Source organism: Euprymna scolopes, chromosome 34 (genome assembly GCF_053919585.1).
Source record: "Euprymna scolopes isolate OS-2025 chromosome 34, ASM5391958v1, whole genome shotgun sequence".
NCBI classification, from domain to species: domain Eukaryota; kingdom Metazoa; phylum Mollusca; class Cephalopoda; order Sepiida; family Sepiolidae; genus Euprymna; species Euprymna scolopes.
Window position 1 is genome coordinate 50304575 of NC_136515.1, and position 12815 is coordinate 50317389.

The following is a 12815-nucleotide window of genomic DNA, read 5'->3' on the forward strand; positions in this document are numbered from 1 at the left end:
CAGACAGAGACAGAGCGACACAGACAGAGCGACACAGACAGAGACAGAGCGACACAGACAGAGACAGAGCGACACAGACAGAGACAGAGCGACACAGACAGAGACAGAGCGACACAGACAGAGACAGAGCGACACAGACAGAGACAGAGCGACACAGACAGAGACAGAGCGACACAGACAGGGAGAGAGAGAGAAACAGGGAGAGAGAGAGAAACAGGGAGAGAGAGAGAAACAGGGAGAGAGAGAGAAACAGGGAGAGAGAGAGAAACAGGGAGAGAGAGAGAAACAGGGAGAGAGAGAGAGAAACAGGGAGAGAGAGAGAGAAACAGGGAGAGAGAGAGAGAAACAGGGAGAGAGAGAGAGAGAAACAGGGAGAGAGAGAGAGAAACAGGGAGAGAGAGAGAGAAACAGGGAGAGAGAGAGAGAAACAGGGAGAGAGAGAGAAAAAGGGAGAGAGAGAAAAAGGGAGAGAGAGAAAAAGGGAGAGAGAGAAAAAGGGAGAGAGAGAAAAAGGGAGAGAGAGAAAAAGGGAGAGAGAGAAAAAGGGAGAGAGAGAAAAAGGGAGAGAGAGAAAAAGGGAGAGAGAGAAAAAGGGAGAGAGAGAAAAAGGGAGAGAAAGAAAAAGGGGGAGAAAGAAAAAGGGAGAGAAAGAAAAAGGGAGAGAGAGAGATTCATGTTATAAAGATTAACCACCAGTTACTGAAATTCAGTCATAATCTTTAGGATTCTTTTCATGCTACCAATCTTCTGAGGTTTTTCAACCTTCTCACTCAGATTGATTAATTTTGCTGTCAGATTCGTACCAACCAGATTTGTTTTACTATTCTTTTATGAAGCAGATTTCAAAAAAAAAAAAAAAAAAAAACCTTCAAGCAAATCCACATTCAGTAACAAAAAAACACACAGTGAAATGTAGATTTGCTAATGAAGTGCACATGACGAAAAGATTTACTGACAAGAGTTATTGGCGATTCTCCATCTGATTCCATTATTATGATGAAATATACAAGATGAATTAGAATTTGACACATAACACAAGATAATAATCAAGACAATAATCCTACTACAACAAATCAACATTTTTGTTAAGGTTCTTTAATATCATCCATCATGATTGAATTACAGTTATCTCAGAATATAGTTCTGCCAATTCATTTTTGCTCTTTTCATTTTGCCGATTTGTTTGCTTTTTATTATTTGTACCTGCTCTACCAAACGTTTATTGCTGTTTTTATTTGTTTTTTGTTTTTTTTTTTTGGGGGGGGGGTACTATTTATTTTTTTAAATAAATCTATCCAGAAAAAGTCTGTAATAGACGATTACAGAATTACCACCCAATTATCTAATATATATATGTAATCTTGTCTGTGTGTGTGTGCAGAATGGTCTCTACCAAACTACTCTGTCAATTTTGGGTCTACAGACTTGACACTATTGGGATTCGGACCTGTGAAACAAATTCAATTTGGTTTATAGCTGATAAAAATAGCTGCTAAGGGATCAAAATTGAAAAGTTGGAACTTGGCAGGCATGTTGACTAAATGTGTATCTACTATGGATGTGCAAATATACATTTGCACATTTAACGTTAATTTTTTAAGTTTTGATATGTATATGGACTTAGCTCAGATAATAATGAATAGAGAGTTATGTTTTGGTTTTGATTCTGGCTGATGGCATCCAAGTCATTTCTTTTTTAACTTTTGAATTCACTACTATATATTAGATACAATATTATAATCAATAGAGAATTGGTTCTATAATAAATATGCTGGGTAGTGTTCTTTATATATATATATATATATATATATATATATATATATATATATATATATATTATTTTTATTTATTTATTTTTTATTTTTTTTTTTCCTCAACAATAATTTCTTTTCTGATCGCTTTTTGGATCATTTTTCTATTACAAAAATGGCTCTACTCAATAAAATTGTTCTGCATTCTTTCCAGAATACACTTTCTGCTACTAAGAATAATTTCAAATGACTGAGATTGAGAGGAGGAGATTGCAACTATACGTCTATATAGAGTTACTTCTTTGATTGGAATACATTTTATTTAGCATAATTTAAGTGAAAAAAAAAAAAAATAAACAAAACAAATAAAGCATGCATGGTCCCCCGTGAGCGCACAGTGAACAAGGCATAAAAAATGACGAAGTTCAGCATCCACACACACACCCCCACTTAGCCCCAAAAGTCTTTAGGGGACATCAAACCTGATGAAAATGAACAAACGGTGCAGTTTTAGGCCTTAACATATGTAAATTTGAGTTCAGCACCATGCAAAACTGCTAAATAGACATACACAAAAATTTTTGGACAAATATGATAAAATAGTCCCATAAATGGAGTGTTTTTATTAGCCCTAAAAGAGCTCCTGGGGAACACCCAAGAGTTATTGTGAAGTACAAACAAAATTATATAGAAATCAGTTAGTTACAACTTTGCAGAAAGTTTTATAAAAATCCAAGGCATCAATTTTTTTAATAAGCACAAAAGTGTCAATTTTAGCCATTTTAACCCAAAAGGTACCCCAGGGGAGGGAGCAATCTGAATTTTCCCGGAAAATCTGTTCTGTTACTATTTTAATCATATAATGTTCAATGTTGGTGCAAAATTTCAAAATTGAGAAAAGTATGCACGGACAAGGGTGAATTTACAGGTCCACCCTCCTTTTGTCGGGAGGCAAAAAAAAGTAAAAAAATACCTGAATAGGTACAACTAGTTAATAAATGTCTGATTTCCCTTAAGAAAGGGAATTTAAGAATTGTTTAATTGAACCTACATATTTTTGCTGGGGAAAAACAGCCAAATTTCATACACTGTATTCTAGATGTTGAGCACAGACAAAAACTCAGTCAGCCTTAATCTTGTGTTATTTTAAGGTTTCTAGCGACCAATGCTTCATATTATTTTGGGTTATTATATCCAAACAATTCCAACAAAAACAATCAGGTAAATTATGCCTCTCTTGAGCCTCTTCGAATGTAGACATCTTAATGAAGAACGGATGAGAAAGAGATTAATTAACAAGAGTTTTTATAGAGATCCCAGCTGATCCACTTAAGCCAAAGAAAAGTGGAATTACAAGTTGACACATAATAGATGCTAATCTTACAAGAAATCAACCACTGTTTTAGGTAAGGTTCTTTTAACAAGATCATCTGTTGAAACTTAATCGTAATTATATGGGGAACAACTTAGATTGAGCAATAACCGGGTGTGCTGTCTCTCTCTCTCTCACATCAGAGAGAGTGCACACTAGAGAGAGATCATTTGATAGAGAGCATATGTGCGAGTTAAAGTGTAAGAAATTAATATAAATATATTTAGAAAGTAGAATTATAATACAATTTAAATATTCCGCTTTGTCAACTAAACTCCAACCTCTGTCCCATCACCGCAATGTTGCATCCCTGTGCCTGTTTTACAAGTATTTTAATGGAATGTGTTCTGATGAACTCATTGTATTTGTGCCTCCTTGCAGTACATACCCCCGACAAAACTGCTTAGCAGCAAAATCAAATCCCTTCATTGTAGAGGTCCTTAAATGCCATAAAGCCATTTACTCTAATAGTTTCTTCTCTTGAACAGCTAGACTTTGAAATTCCCTTCCTACTACCTACTTCCCAATTGTATTGAAAGCAGAAGTTTAAATGTAAACATAAACCAACAACTTGTTCATCTTCCCTAAGCATGGTCCTAAATAGTAGTCACTTATATCTAAGTGGTGATGTGTCTTGTTTGAGATGAATACGAGAAAAAATAAAAAATAAAATAAAACTAATAATTAAAGAATTCGTTTGTGAACATTTCCTGATTTTATTTTGACCCTACATATGTACTTGAGAGTCAGAGGTCGAAATACTGGAAAAAAAAAAAAAAACGATATGAATAGCATGTATTATTGGTATTATTCAGACGATTGTTCTCATCTTGAATGTTATCCTCACAACGTTTTGACCAATGTAACCTCTGACCACGCCTGTGGAACTCTGTTCCGTCTGCCTGCTTCCCACCTGACTTCAATTTGGATGTCTTCAAGTCCAACGTTAACAAATTCCTAATGAACCACCCCCTTAAGAATCTCCACACTAACATACAGTACTTGCAATAATCCTTATCCCTGAGTGGCTTCCGCGCCTTGATAAGTGGTGACCACCGTGTAAAAAAAAAAATTAAAAAAAGTATATCTTGTCAAACTATGGAATTTTTTAATTGAACTCAAACATATGCACAGAATTTCAAACCGAACTCATGTGGGTAGAATGTTCTCATTCCATCAGTCATGACTGAATAAAAGTATTAAGTATTGTGCAATTATATTCTTAGTATTGCCCACATTGGAAGATTGAACCTTCCACCTCTAGGTCACTTAGAACTGGATTTTACTTAGTACTTTGTTCGTTATGCCATGTACCTTTGCAATATACCTGAAAAAAGTTGGAGGTTTCATCAGCTGAACCATAGTGAAAACACTTAAGATGAGAACAATAGTCCAAATAATCCAAATACAAATTACCAACCCCTATCCAAAAAATTTAGAAACATGAGAATAGTAGTCTGAATAATGTAACGTATCAATACTTATTTAAGCAAAAATTTTTAACAAGAAACTATATTTCTGACATGAATTTGTTCCAATTGTTAATTACACTCTCATGAAAGAACTTTTTTAACCAAGTCATTTAATAAAGAAGCGAATTGATAATTATTTATTAAACTGTGCATAGTTCACATCTGTTTAGAAATTAGTTTAACTTTAGTATACACATATCAAATGAAAATTCAAAATGGCGTTTGATTTTTCTTTTTTCATTACTTTCTTACATCAACTGGAGTTCACTACAGAAAATCGAAAATATAATTTTTTGTTAGAAATCTCGGTAAAAAAATAAATAAATAAAAATGGTTTAACGAAACTTGATGAGTCAGTTTCCATTTGCTTGTTTTTAATAACTCCGATCAAATTAACCTCTCACAAGGACAAAGGATGCACTGGAAATCTAGGGGGAAAAAAATCGAAAATTACATTGCATATGATGCACATTTAGTGATATGTTAAAACAAGTATAAAGATAAATACAATATGAAACCAAGAATGGACAGACAATACCAAAATTAATAATCATGTTAAGAACCAGGGTTGTAGAGTCGGTAGCCCAAATGCTCAAATCCAACAATTTTAAAAGACAACATTACGTAAGAAATAATTATATATGTGTGCGTGTGTGTGTGTGTGAAAAAGTAAAAAAAAAAAAATGAACCATTAAAAACAACGGTTTTACCGGTTTTGTTTGGATCAAAATATATCTTTAGAAAAAGTGATCCGAACTAAACTGGGAAAGCTCTCATTTTTTATGACTTATTCTTGTGTTTAATTGGTTTTTTTCTTTCATCTTTGTTCACACATTGTCGCCATGGCCTTTTTCATTTTATAGCATTTTATCCTCACACACATGCACACATATATGGAATGAATAATATTTGAAATTATTGGATAAGCATGTATACAAACTAGTTAAAATAATAAAATTAAACATCTCTAAAGCCCACTGATATTTCAGTTGTGGAACCAACCTTAATCTATGGTAGAAAAAGGTTTTATTGAAAAGAGATTCATTTTTACACAGAAAAATGTTGAAGATCTGAGCAAAGAGTGCAAGGAGCAGTATAGTATAGATGTGTTAACATTATGTTTTAAATGGTCTGTTTCCATGCTTATCCATTAATTCCGTATATTAATCATTCCATTCGTGTGCAAAATTTCATTTGTTAAACTTTCCCATATATATATATGTATATATAAGTAAAATTATATAATCAGAAAAAATTCCTATGATGTGATCATCATAGGAATTCTACCTTTAGACAGTTAACATTGTGAAAACAGATCAATCCATGTAGGGATTTTTCTAATGCTTATATAATTATATGCAGCATAATCGCATTGACACACCGGTTCTCATCAGATCGCCAAAGTTAAGCAACATTGAGCCTGGTTAGTACCAGATGGGTGACCATTTGGGAATTCTAGGTGCTGTATGTGCTCTCCGCTTATCTCAGCATTTGTTTCCAGTCATCCTGTACACACACTTCACTCGCCACTGGTTAACAATGTCAATTCAGGAGAGATGTGGTTGGAGATTGCGCACCTTCTGCCACAAAAATTTCACGCGCAGACACCCCTTTGTGGGTATTCACAGTCTGTCAAAGACTGAAGGAACTTGTGTGTATGAGTATATATGTGTGTGTGTGTGTACTAGCAAAAGAACCCGTCGTTGACTGGGTTCAAAAACAGCCTACAGAAAATGGACTCTGATTTATGAAAATTGATAGGTTATGAAAAGGAAGGGTTGTAAATTTGGGTTGTATTTGGGGATATCAAAACCAAAGCAGAATATGATGAAAGTAAAAATAAAATAGATAAACCCCATAATTTATTATACCATACCTGTTCACACTGAAACACTTATCACAATATTCTGTGGATCTATATTAAAAAACCTTGTTAAACTTTGTGACATATTTCCATTCTATGGAGGTCAGGCACAAACGAACACCCCCATAATTTTATTATACCATATTTCTCCAAACTGAAACAATCATCTATGGAGGCCAGGCGCGAACGCAGACCCCACAATTTTATTATACCATCCCTATTTAAGTTAAAACATACTTATCAAAGTATTATTATGTACATCTATATCAAAAACACTTGTAAACGGTTTTTTTTAATTTTTAAATTTTTTATTTCCATACTTTGTGGACCAGGCGCGAACGCAGACCCCACAATTTTAATGAACCACCGTTCTGCAAGATCAAACATACCCATTCCTGTCTCGATACATCTTCTATTATATGTAATCCGTTTTTTAAAATAGTCAACCATATAGGAACCTATTCGTGACCAGACACACACAGCTTTATATTATATATATATATATATATATATATATATATATATATATATATATAATATACACACACACAGAAAGTTGTTTCGTGTGATTCATCAGTATTACTAGACATATCAAGTATACTTAAGTTGAGAATCAAAAACCAAATGGCAGGTCACATCTAAATTCGACCAGCAGGCAAGCACCAATAACGAAGAATTTTAGCATTATATATACTCACTCTGTTCACATAATTATTGCTAATGTTTGATTCTAAAAAGGATGAGCATATTCAGAATGCAACTTTTTTTTTTTATGAAAGAGAATCAAGATGTAAATTAAAAACTAAAAGGTATAAATGATGTAAAATGCGCATAAACAAACATCGAAATTTGTGTGGTGATTGTCTTTTGTTGCTTTTGGCATTGTTTAATTTTTTTTTTTTTTTTTTTTTTTCTTCAGCCAATTTCAATCCACTCACTGATCATCTTCTCAAATTTTAACAGGTCAGATTCAAGATCCTGCAAAACTAATTACTTAAGTAATGTTTTTTAAAATTGTTAGATTTAAACTACTGACTCCATAACCGTGGTTTTTAACATTATCAATTTTTACATTATCTGTCCATTCTTTTTGTTTTCATGTGTTTTTATCTTTTATGTTTGGTTTAAAGGATCACTAAATATGCAGCATATGCACTAACTTGATAACCAATTACTTACCAGTATATAATATGCAATACGAGTGTAGATAAAAAAATACATAAATAATAACTGCCTTCCAACTTACAAAAAAAAGGTCATTCTAAATTTAACTGACAACTTTATGTTAGGATTGGTTGGTTGGTTGGTTGTTTTTGTTTTACGGCATATCAACCCTTTTCGGGTTATTTAATGCCGAATCCAAAGATTTTGAAGAAAAATTTTGTTAATAGAATATATATTGCCTTTGATAGGGTATGGCATAAAGGTTTACTTCATAAGATCTCTAGCTATGGTATAGCTGGAAATGTCTTCTCAATTATTAAATCATTTCTTTCTGATAGGTTCATAAGAGTAGTAGTTGAGGGGCAAAAATCAGAAGCCCACAGTATTAATGCCGGTGTCCCTCAGGGGTCCATCCTGGGCCCAACTCTTTTCCTGATCTACATTAATGATCTTCCAAATCACATCCTCACATCATTTGTAGACATTTATGCTGACGACACTACCATTTATGGTAGCACATCTAAGACAGTAAACGACCAAGTTCTCTCCAATTCTCTCTCCTCTGATCTTGAGCATGTAGTACAATGGGGAAAGGAGTGGCTGGTTACTTTTAATGCATCTAAAACCAAGCTTCTCTCTTTACATCATCAACATTCTGATCCACATCTGGCATCAATTGAAATGAATGGCTCTCGTCTTCAGGAAGCCTCAAGTTTTGACAAGCTTCTGGGCTTGACCATTACTCCTGATCTTAAATGGAACACGTACATCAAATCTGTTGCCAAGGCCGCTGGAAAAATGGTGGGATCTTTCTATCGATCCAGTAGATATCTCACTGCTGATGCAATTCTCTATCTATATAAGAGCCAGGTACGTCCAAGGATGGAATACTGTTGCCACATCTGGGCAGGAGCTGCTAGAAAGGACTTGTCCTGCCTTGATAGAGTTCAAAATAGACTTCGTAGCCTCGTAGGAGATGTCCTTTTCTCTTCCTTGCAACCTCTATCTCACAGAAGAGATGTTGCGAGTCTGTCTCTGATGTATTGTTATTTTCATGGGAAGTGTTCGACTGAGCTTCAATCTATGGTCCCCCCTCGCAAAACTTTCACAAGAAACACTCGTCTAGCTGTAAACACTATCAATAATTCCCCCCACTCTTTATCTATGCATAAACCTAAACGTAGATTCCATGAACAAAGCTTTTTTATTAGAACTGCTTGCCTGTGGAATGGTCTTCCGTTTTCCTGCTTTCCGGCTGACTACAATATGGTTGTCTTCAAGTTTAACGTAAATAAGTTCTTGATGAGCCGTTCCATATAAGTTATCAAATTTAACAAATTTTCATTACTAATGATTATTATATTGTCCAATTTCTACTGTACACTCTTTAACCCTTATCCTTGAGTGGCCTCTTGGCCTTGATAATGTGTTGATACCTATGAAAAAAAAAAAAAAAAAAAAAAAAAAGAAAAAGTCCAATGTGAACAAGTTCTAATTGAATCGTCCCCCTAAGTAATCCAAGTTACAAAATTCCCACTGTTTACTATGCTAAAATCACAATGACTAATGTATACCTATTAACCCTTATCCTCGAGTGGCCTCTGGGCCTTCATAAGTGGTGACACCCATGTAAAAAAAAAAAAAAAAAAAAGGTTGATATGCCATAAAACAAAACAACCGAACCAAACAAAGATGGTGTACCATTTCCTGACTATTAACTGCTAGTTGGAAGAATATATGAGTAGAAAAAGTCAAGATATTGCAGAACTGAACTTACAATATCTAATTCAAAACAAGGAATACAAAATAAAGGTGAGAGGTTCCTTATTCCATGGAGTTTCAAAGACAGGCTTTTCTACTCAAAGGAAAAATGTGAGCAAAAGGTAAATTTAGATAGGTATCTATCTTTGTAGAATGACCAAATAGTATTAAGAGTTGGAAATTATTTTAATAGTTCAAGATAATTTATATTGTTCGAACTTCATATCGACATTAAAAATAATTTAATATATACTAGAATTTGGACCCTCAGTATATATTCTAGTATATATGATTAATACTTTTTAATACATGTTTAATATTTATAGACATACATTTCAGGTTTCTAGAATTATTAGTGTGGTTGGTTTTGTTTTACGGCATATCAACCCTTTTCGGGTTATTTAATGCCGAATCCAAAGATTTTGAAGAAAAATTTTTTTAATAGAATATATTTGTTGTTTTCAAATCAGTTTCTATTTAACCCATCGTTGGGACCCTAACAGGTACTACCACTCCGGGTCAGAGTGAACCTGGGAGCAATGGTAATTAAAGGGTGGCTCCACACTCCCCAAAGCCCGCAAGCTGGGGCCTCACCACTGGATATAGTTTAAGGTCATATCCAGGACCCGAAGCAGCAGGAATGTAGTACCATTAGAAAGAGTGACCTCTCAGATACATAATATCGAAAAAATTAAAAATCAATTATTTCATATAGAAATATCGTTTTAAGAGGGACGGTCAGGTAAAAGTCTTGGTTTCGATGCTGTTTGTAAATCACGCATGCGTGAACGGTCAATTCGTTGTTTCATTTTAAAAAGCTAAATTTGCAACGCCATAACATCTATATCATTGTGGTCTGATTGATAACATGTTCACTTATAAAGTTATGCAAGTTCGCACTCAGCATGCAGCATTTTTTTCCCCTTTGGTTTTGCTTCTGACTGATGGTACCCAAGTACAATTTTTTTTTTTCTACCTTTTTTTTTTTTTTACAATGGGGCAACACCGGGTACTTCCAGCCCCGTTAGGTTTAACATAAATATAAGCTCATTGACTGGAGAGCAAAGTTCAATATTGTTATGAATAAAGATTTTCAAAAACAGTTTTTCATTTTAAAGATATTTTAAATCAGCAAAAATTTTTGCACTAACCCAATACTTATTTGGTTAATTTATGAATGCCTCAACTAAAAGCACCATATTTTTGCTAATACATTGTATTATACAAAGTCAGTTTTTTTTGTTTTTTTTCTTCTCTCATCTACTATGATTTTTAATTGAATTGTGCTTTTATAAGTATTGCAACCATGCTTGAACCTTCAATTTAAACAGATGCGTTTAAATGAGATTATCCATTCAACAAGTTTGCCATACTGTTAAGTACTTAAGGACTGCAAATCAACCTCAGTCGCCTCTATGGAGATTAGGTAAATTTTATTTCTCCTTCTCTTAATCTGGTTAGAATTGGTTAATTCCACCAAAAGTGTAAAGTTGTGTTTAGTCTATCATTTCCTCTTGATGTAAAAAAATTGCCTGTAAGCATTTTTTTATGACATTATCGAACCTCAGACATTGTGTATGTTTAAACTACAAAAAAAAAAAAAAAAAAAATGGATCATTGTGCATACTAGGTTTCTAGGCGAATGTGTGTGTGTGTATATATATATATACATACACACACACACACACACACAATCATCCTGGAACACTCTTACCACTGACGAAGAAAGACATAGTAAGACATATGTATGCAGTTTGAGTATGTATAAAAGTGAAACTTGGTTATTGAAGGTTGAGGACATGCGTTGCATGAAGATAAATGATATGAGAATGACAAGAGTCTTTATAATGATCAAAACTGAAGTTATCACCAAGAGTGTGACTTCCACCTTTTGACTTTGACCCTGATATGCTCAAATTAAACTAGTTCTAAGCCAGACCGTGGTTGATATTTTGAGCAAGTTTGGTGATGATTGCTCAAGTGGTGTGGTTACTAGGTTGTACACAAACATACTGATAAACTCAAGTGAAAACATTGCATCAATAACAAATGACAGTTATCTAGTCAGAAGCAAAATTTAATTTATAAACATAAATGTTATTCGAGTGATTTTAAATATGACAAAATAATTTTATAGATTTCAATTTGAACACTTCATTTAATCCATAAAGATAGAGTGTTCTCATTCAGTCAGCCACATCCAGATAGGAAAGAATAGCATAAATTAACACTTCTATCAGGTCATATCTGATGAAACAAGAATAAACTATCCCTATGGATTACATAAAGTGCCCAGCTAGAAATTCTGTTCTGGTTTTAAAGTCAGACTAGAAGGTTCTCAAGTTTAAAAAGATGCACCTGAAGGAGGTCAGAGGTTAAAGCAGTTCAAATATGATGATCACCATCACACTTGATGTAATGTTCATTTTACATGCTAGCATTAACTTCAAAACTTCTCAGGTCAGATTTCTTCGCAAGTCATTTCCTTAATAGAGGTAATTGTCCAGAACACGACACCAATTTTCAAAAAGTCAGACTCTCGAATTGCAATTAACAATTCTCCAAAACATGAATCTCATCAAGTATCCTGAAACAAATGGCACAAACTCAATCTTTTCTCTTTTACTCTCTCAGAACACGATATCGCCTTAACTAGTCACATAGATGTACTTTCACAGGGAGAGGAAAGTTCTTTCTTTTTTATCTCAACGTTCAACATTTTATATATAACTAGTGGGGGTGCCCGGTGTTGCCAGGGTTTTTGTAGGTGTAAAAAAAAAAAAAAAAAAATAAGTGGTAGTAATTAGGCAGGCTCGAACCCGCGATGCGAAGATGGAAAAGAAAGTGAAAGAAAACCTGACATCTTACCGCTACACTATGACACAAGCTGAAGTGTAAAGTATTCAAATTTAGCAATGTCAACCATTATGCCATAGCAGATAGCGAAATGAAATCACACACTTAAGTCTGGCTGTAGGCCAGTTAAGCTTGCAACTTACTGCCATATTTGTTTCCCCATGATGTTGGGGAAAACCAGCTCCCCACAAAAAGGAGGAGCTCTGGAAGTGTCCAAATGAATAGCAATTGTCTGATATGAAGGGTTTCCCCACATTGATCAAAGCTAATTGCCTTCAAGACATCCAGGCCCAGAAAGCCAGGAGGAGCCGTGTTTGCTTCGATCAGTTTTGCTTTTATACAAAAAAGACAAACAAACACTGGAAACCAGGGATTTTTTTCAAACTCAATCAAGTAAAAGATAGAGACGACGTCCGTTCGCAAATCAGAGATATTACGATCTAGGAAGTATAAGGAAAGTTCTCCATAAACGTAACTGACGCAAGAAGGCAGAGAAAAAAAAAAAGCCTTTCGCAGACATACACAAACGCTCGCGCTCATTTTGCCTTTTATATAATAGATGTTATCTTTGGTCA

The 12815-nt window shown here is 34.2% G+C and overlaps 1 protein-coding gene and 1 pseudogene across 50 annotated transcripts in view; one reads left to right on the forward strand and one right to left on the reverse strand.

The window, feature by feature from the left end:
- Positions 1 to 12815, reverse strand: part of LOC145259193 (band 4.1-like protein 2) — a 585710-nt gene that overhangs the window by 242355 nt on the left and 330540 nt on the right. The gene's annotated exons all lie outside the window — the stretch shown is intronic.
- Positions 5950 to 6066, forward strand: LOC145259428 (5S ribosomal RNA; annotated as a pseudogene).